General features: G+C 39.2%; 1 protein-coding gene across 1 annotated transcript in view; it reads right to left on the bottom strand.

Annotated features, from left to right (window-relative positions):
* Positions 1 to 8,116, bottom strand: part of LOC135107964 (dachshund homolog 1-like) — a 128,895-nt gene that overhangs the window by 105,450 nt on the left and 15,329 nt on the right. Inside the window, 1 exon segment of the mRNA XM_064018455.1 lies at positions 2,989 to 3,205. The gene's annotated coding sequence lies outside the window, so the exon portion shown is untranslated.

The raw sequence follows: 8,116 nt of genomic DNA, 5'->3' as shown, positions 1-8,116 counted from the left end.
TTATTTTCTTCCTTTTTTTCAGAGAGGCGTGTTGGGTTGGAGAGGAAATTACGGGGTTTAAAGAAGAGAAAAATAAAGAAATACTTGCATTGTACCCAGCGCGTTAAACAAATTGTTCGCGGCTCATCCTTGCAACAAAAATTTTATAGTACTCAACACCAACAATATAAATTTAAGTTAAAATGGCAGAAGGAGGAGCGGTATAGTGTTAGGTGTTATGGTGGTGGTAGTGGTGGTAGTGGTGGTGGTGGTAATAGTGGTGGTGGTGCTAATAGTAGTAGTAGTAGTAGTAGTAGTAGTAGTAGTAGTAGTAGTAGTAGCAGTAATAGCAGTAGCGGTAGTAGTGGTAGTAGTAGTAGTAGTAGTAGTAGTAGTAGTAGTAGTAGTAGTAGTAGTAGTAGTAGTAGTAGTAGTAGTAGTTGTAGTTGTAGTAGTAGTAGTAGTATCAGTAGTAGTAGTAGTAGTAGTAGTAGTAGTAGTAGTAGTGGTAGTAGTAGAAGTAGTAGTGGTAGTAGTAGTAGTAGTAGTAGTAGTAAAATTAATAATAATAATAATAATAATAATAATAATAATAATAATAATAATAATAATAATAATAATAATAATGAAATAAAATAAAACAACAACAACAACAACGATAAAAAAAATGAATTAAAACCCCACTTCACAGCAAAACTCCTCCCACACATGCCCCACAAACGTTTCTGCACAAGGCCGCCTAAACGTTCCCTTGGCGCGGCTCAGCGAAGGCGGGAGAGGCGAGGCTTTCCCCGCCAGGTGGTATCAGTAACGCTGGGCTCGGCGCGGCAGCTGTCAAAGAGGTTATGAAAAGCGTGCGATTATTATTTATTTAACTACCAAAAATATGACTGCGATTTTAGTTTATCTGCCATATTTTTCAATGCTCAATATTTACAGTTAAGCTCATCTCCTCGTTTTGAAACACGCCCGGGCCTGATAATACTAGCCGGTAAAATATCTTGCTAAAACTATATTCCTGATCACAGCTTTGCCTAAAATACTTACGAACTCATAATATACGGTTGAAAAATATATTTTCTTTGTCGTGAAATTTATATCTTCATCAGTTTCCCAAGCATGTGTTCCCGAGCGTTATGTTACTCCCCCGAACCCTTCTCCTCCGCGCCTTGGACAGACATTAAGTAGTTCCTCCCTCACTCGGTTCATATATAAAGTGTGAGGCCTAAAGTGGAGAGTGTGAGGGCAGATTACAATGCTTAAGGAAGAGCCTGCAGGTGCTTAGCTTAGCGGAATAACCTCCTCGTCTGACGAACACTGACATCCAGCCTGATGCATCGCGGTGTGTTTATATTACAGCGCCTCACTCAGTCTCCATGGCTTCATCGCCCCACGTGAGGATGCTTCCCTGATTTACTTTTATTATTTTTAGCTTGATTATTTTCTTATGATGGGAAATGCTAAAGGGAATATTGGTAAAGAGGATATTACGTCCTGATGGGCCGCTCGCTTTGGTTTTATTATTTAGTTTATTATGTATATATATATTTTTTTTTTATAGTGAATGTGTTGTCTATATATTTGCTAAGAGGAGTATTACGTCAGGATGGACACGTGATTTTGTTATATTATTATCTATTTTATTATTGTTATTTTTATGATGGAGGTGTGTCTATATTATGTAATATGTGAAGGGAAGTATTAAGAGCCTTTTTAGGAATTGTCTACTTTAGATTTAAGGGAGCGTTACTTAAATTTTATTTTCCTAGTGGGTTTTCAATTTTCTTAACACGTATAGTAGATATTCACAATAAATATTCTATACATTTATCTATTAACAAATCTACTAACTTATTTACAAATTGATTCATTTAGATATTTATTTGTTTACGCATATTTTGCTCCTTTGCTTTGTTTTATATATTATCACTTGGTTTGGATTTCCATCCCTTGATTTAATGGTAGTATTAGTAACGTCCTGTTAATTGTTAAGGTGAGTGTTCATGGTGACTGAAGGTGAAAGGGAGCAACAGTTGTTCCAGGGTCTTGAGAGATGGCATGGTGCGGCTTGGTTTGAAAAATGCTTTTATGTTTTTTGAATAACTGAATATGGTGCCTCGCCCTAAGTTTTATAATTCGTGTTTCTTCTTATTATTATCGTTATAATTATCATCACTATAATAATAATAATAATAATAATAATAATAATAATAATAATAATGATAATAATGATAATAATAATAATAATAATAATAATAATAACAATAATAATAATAGTAGTAGTAGTAGTAGTAGTAGTAGTAAATAATAAATACTACTATTATTATTATTATTTTATCATCATTACTATTATTATTACTTCCTTTACATCCATAGCACCAATAACAACAGTTATAATATTATTACTAATATCACCACCACCAAGATACTTAAGTTCACAATTCTAACCTTTCAGGCAATGCAGTTCAGTCCCACGTAGATTTCCACGGATGAGAGTCAAAGAACCAGCTGGTGGGAAGTGGCGACGTAGTATTGTTGTCATTCCTCTGAGCTGACAATCCAGTTAGATCTTGTGGCCACGAAAATGAGTGACGCTCCGACGGAATATCGCGGGAAACTACTTAGTATCATCACGAATCGCAATTTATAGCAAATGTTTTAGTATAATTCCTGCGTTATACTTAGGAAATCGAGGACTTCTAGCGGTACAGAGCAAAAAAACGCAGCATACGGAGAGAACACACCGAAAAAACACCGCATTTGTAAGACGCACTGAGAGAAAAACGTGAACAAGCGCTACTTAAGCGGCACGTTATGCGCAGCAGGATACATAAGAAAGAGAAAAGTTAAGTAGGTGGCGGAGGTGCAGGTCGAGGACGAGTAGAGGGGAAGATTTACGGCAAGGTGGTGAGAGTAAATAAGAAGGGGGTCTAGCTGCTCGAGGTAATAGCGGTACACACGTCATCGCCTCGCTCCGCCGCATACAATCAGCTGATATCACGCACATACCTTCCTCAGGGGCGTCTTCCTGTCCCTCCTTCGTTCTTAATCCCTTCAGGCAGCTCTCCAAAGGTCTACGGGGGTCTAATGGGACGGTGTAGGAGCAGAATCCCACGCAAGGCACTCGGAAGGCAGGAACTTCATGTAAACACAGCGCCCTCTCACTCTCCCCGGTCAACACTGGACACTTGTGAACCGCGGGAGTCGAACCCCAGCGAGTCAAGATCTGAAGCATAATAATGGGAGTTGGTTGGGTGTTGTAGACATGCGCACTTACCGAGGTGATCTACTCATGTACTTATATAAAATTTTCCTCTAGATAATCATGGGAAGTTTTATACTCTATCGAATGAAGATGATCTGCTATTTTGCAAAAGTTATACATAATAGATCGAGCCCTCCAGGTAACTTCCTTACTAGAGTACTTGGTTAAATAAGGACCAGGTAAGGCACTTGGCCAATTCTGCATGAAATTATGTTGTGTTTGCCAGACGCATGGTTCAGGATTCAAAAGTAATACGATGTAACTTTCGTCTCTCAGCAACGGCGAACACTTTATTGGCTGTAATGGGAATGGACGGCAGGAAGTGAAGCTACTTGGTGCCACACATGTTAGTTTTCATTTGGTGCTTTGGTAGGAAATGTGTGTGTGTGTGTGTGTGTGTGTGTGTGTGTGTGTGTGTGTGTGTATGTATGTGTGTGTGTGTGTGTGTGTGTGTGTGTGTGTGTGTGTGTGTGTGTGTGTGTGTACATGTTAATTCTCATTTGGTGCTTTGGTGGGAATTGGTGTGTGTGTGTGTGTGTTATTTTTTATTTCAATACTTTACTCATTTATGTATTCATTTATTTTCTATTCATTTCTTTTGGTTATATTTTGTTATTGTATATTCTGTTTTGATTAATCATCCATTAATGTAAATGTTGTTCTTGTAAATATTATACGAACCATAACCTGAATTCTACTAGCTATGTTTTGTTAGCCTTTGTATTTTTGCGGTGAATAACATCTAAATCTAAATTTAGCTGCGTGTGCAGCTAAATTAACCCTTTCACTACTATTTGCCTCGTGCTTCTTTAATCACTAACCACTCTGAGACATCTTTTCTTGTTCCACAGCCACTTCCAAACACTGTACTGGATAAAAATTGCAAAATCTATTCCTTTATTCTTTTCTTTATTGTAGATCCTCATAAAGACTCCATACATTGCTTTTAGTGTTGTGATTTATCTTTTATCGCATTGAAACGGCAACGCAGATGTTCAATGTAAAAATGTAAATGAAGGGAATTCCTATTTACTCTTCACTTCCTACGCAATGAGTTTCCTGTCTCTCCACGACGGGCAAGTAGAACAATCCTGTATTATGAAGTCGGTACACCCTGACAGTCATACCGCTAATGTATGATGCAAAAATATAAATGACGGAAGCACTTCTTTACTCTTTAGCTCCTCCGGCATGAGTTTCCTGTCTTTCGGTACTGGCCAAACAGACTAATCTCGTAGTAGGAAGTCACTATACTTTGCAAATGGCACGTGTGGGCAAGTAATCAATAGAAATGGACTAATTGGATTTCTGTCTCTTGAAAAGTCATCAATAGATTACGTTATACCTTTCAAATATGGCAGTATACGGTACATATATTCATGATAAACAAACCCTTCTCTCTCTCTCTCTCTCTCTCTCTCTCTCTCTCTCTCTCTCTCTCTCTCTCTCTCTCTCTCTCTCTCATAACAATAAACAAAATTTCCCTTACAAATTTTAATCAACCGTCGCCATTAAATTAAGCTAAATCGTCATAAGAAAATTCCTCTCGCGTGATCCTGACCCATCCTGCCCCAAATTGCCTCTAAGACTCCCTGATTACCGCAGTATATATGTGGAAAAAAAGCATATGTTACTATTAATTCCAAGTTGTATTGTTTGCCATTTGACACGAGGCAGTAACATTCATCAAAATATCTGCAGGATTCTTTATTATTTATGGTCTTGTATCTGGGGCATAACGAGGCGTTTTTCTTTGACTAATACGGTGAATAAGACGTGGAATATAAAGCATTGCATGTATGAAATAAAATTACCTTTATAGATCAAGAAGAGAGTGGGGAATTTATAAATATTTGTATCGAGAATATTAGTATTTTTTTTTTTTTTGACTGATGCAGTGAATAAAACGTTGAGAGTAAATAGATATATATGTAAATGGAAATGTGGAAAGAAATTATTATAAAAGAAGAAAGTGAGAGAGATTTATAAATATTTGCATCGAGAATATTAGTAAGTATTTTCTTTGAGTAGCTGATAATTTGAATAAAAGAACATAAACCAACACATTTACATAGAGAAGTCATCGTTATATACCAGGAATACGACAATAAATTTATAGATATGTAAACATCCACTACTGATACAGATGTGTTGTTGCAAGAATACTGGACTATAAATGTACCTTGATTAACAGGTGACATGATTGAGACAGACAGTTAGACAGTCGCCAGGTGTGTATGGTCAGCTGCTGTGTATTGCCTCCTGGAAATATGTTGAATGTATAAGTAAATGGACCAATAAAGATGTGATAAACACGTAACCAGAAGAGAGACTGATAAATAAAAAGAAAAGACAAGAAAAGAATAAATTTACAAGATGACTATTGTGGAAATGAATAAATCTAGGAAATTGCTGACTTGCAGAGGAATTTCCGGGAGATGAGTGGAGATCAGTGAACGATGCGAAGATGAACCAGCCTGGACATCAATAATCTGGAGATGAGTGGAGATGAGCACCCTGGAGATGACTGAGAATTTCCTGGAGATGAGGTGAGTGAAAAATAAAGGACCTGAAGATGAATGAGCTGTGGATGAGTAAAGATGAATGATTCGGAGATGGGTTTGACATAGACACACATAAGTATTCCTGGACATGAGTGACGAGGGAACTGGGATGAACAAGAGCAGGAAGGAAGGAAGGAAGGAAGGAAGGAAGGAAGGAAGGAAGGAAGGAAGGAAGGAAGGAAGGAAAGCAAGCAGGCAGGCAGGTAGAGACGCCGTGACCTGACCTGGCTAAGAGCTTCACACCTCGCCGGGTCCAGCCTCAGCCCAGGTATAATTACACAGGTAGGAAATTTATGCCTAATTATTGTCTGTACCAAATGCACTTAGGGAGAACCTTGTAATTATATTTCAATTATTGAGATAAATACAACAAAATGAGGCCTGGGGCGGTGCAAATGTTCGTAATAATCAGAGGTGCGCTGTGGCTGGTCACAATCATGTCCTGCATTTCAGTCCCCGAGTTTCCAATTAACAGGGGATGGGATGGGCATTATTAATAATTATGCTTCATGCCGCTGCTAATTACTGCTTAACAGCTACCAGGTGGCGAGGGTCGTGGCTAAAGCGAATAAAGAAGAGTTAATTACTTCCCTCATTTTTTTCCTTTCTTCCCTCTCTCTCTTTCTTTCCCAGCTCTCTTTCTCTTTCTCCTCATCTCTCTCTTTTAATCTTTGCTCCAGCGCACCGTGAGCTGAGCCACGTGGCTGTCTTAACAAGCACAGGTACGGACGCTGGCACATTGCGGGCGGCAAGGACAGGTACGAAGGGATGGGGTGAGGACAGGTGCAGCCAGTTGAAGGTGTCAGGTGGAGGAGAACAGGCGTGAGGAATAGGTGCAAATTTGAGAACAGGTGTGAGGGGACGGGGTGAGAGGTGAGGGTGAGGCAGGTAAAAAAAAAAGAGTGAGAGAGAGAGAGATGTTGGAGAATAGGTGTGAAAATATGAAGTGAGGACACGTGGAGTGGCCTGAGAGTGAGATACGTAAACTATAATGACAGAGACGTGGAAAGACGGGTAGAGGACAGGTAGGTTGGACAGAGGTTAGTATATAGGAAAATGAGAATACATAGGAGAAATACGAATCTTAAAAGGAAATGGGAAACTAGAGTTGAGCCACAAAAGTCCATAAATGAAGAATGAAAAAAAAAAAAAAAATTTGTCATTAACAATCTAATTTAACCTCAACACTTTTACACCGTACACTGCAGCACCGAGACATTTAACACACTTTTAACACACTTTTAACCCTTCCATTCCAGCAGATGTTCAATGCAATTCAATAACCCGACCGTAACATAGAGAAAGAGAGAGAGAGAGAGAGAGAGAGAGAGAGAGAGAGAGAGAGAGAGAGAGAGAGAGAGAGAGAGAGAGAGAGAGAGAATAAACCCTCAACGATCTATAATGAAAACGAACAAGAAGAAAATGAAGTAGTGATGCAAACCAACGACACAAAATCGTGCACAGGTGACCAGCGATAATAATTAAATGCCCTTTTGAGGAATACTAATTAACACCAATTGGCATCCGGCGCACAGGTGATCACGCTCCACCAGGTGCGCTCATTAAGCAGGTGAGAGGAGAGGGAGAGGAAGGACCATTATTCAGCAGTAAATACGAAATGAAACTTTTCTTTGGCGTGATCAATAAAGACAAATTTCGATTAACGAGAATTGCAATTGCACCCTTATTATCTTTTTGTGAGAGAGAGAGAGAGAGAGAGAGAGAGAGAGAGAGAGAGAGAGAGAGAGAGAGAGAAAGAGAGTCAAGGGTCAATATAGAAAGGTGTGCGAAGAAAAGGTGGAAATAAAGTGTCCACAGGGAAAGGTGTAAAGGGAGAAGGACCTTACAGAGGGAATAATTAAGGCAGCAGGTGACAGGGGTAAGATGGAGGTAATTGAGGAGGTGTGCTGCGTGTAGGAGGAGGAGGAGGAGGAGGAGGAGGAGGAGGAGGAGGAGGAGAAGGAGGAGGAGGAAAAAGAGGTTAAGGCTGCACGTGATTTTTATTTATATTCTGTTCACTATCAACTCCATCAATATCTCCTCAGATTAAGTTGAAAAATCGATATACAAGTTGTGGAAGTCTCGTGAGCAAAATTATTTCCACAACCAATGCTGATAATTCTAGTTTGCAGCTTTTAGTTCTGCCACAAGGAAGTAAAAACCTCCCACATCACGACCTCGACATGATAATAATTTCTCTCCCTTTTCCTTCTTTCCTTCCTTGCATGTTGATTCTTCCTCCAGCACTCATTGATATTCTGACGTCATGCAGTGCGCCTGGCCCTCACTTCCTTACCTGGTGCATGAG

The sequence above is a fragment of the Scylla paramamosain genome, chromosome 16 (assembly GCF_035594125.1).
Source record: "Scylla paramamosain isolate STU-SP2022 chromosome 16, ASM3559412v1, whole genome shotgun sequence".
Taxonomy (NCBI): Eukaryota; Metazoa; Arthropoda; class Malacostraca; order Decapoda; family Portunidae; genus Scylla; species Scylla paramamosain.
The sequence above is the reverse complement of the archived record's forward strand: the minus strand, read 5'-3'. Positions and strand labels throughout refer to the sequence as shown.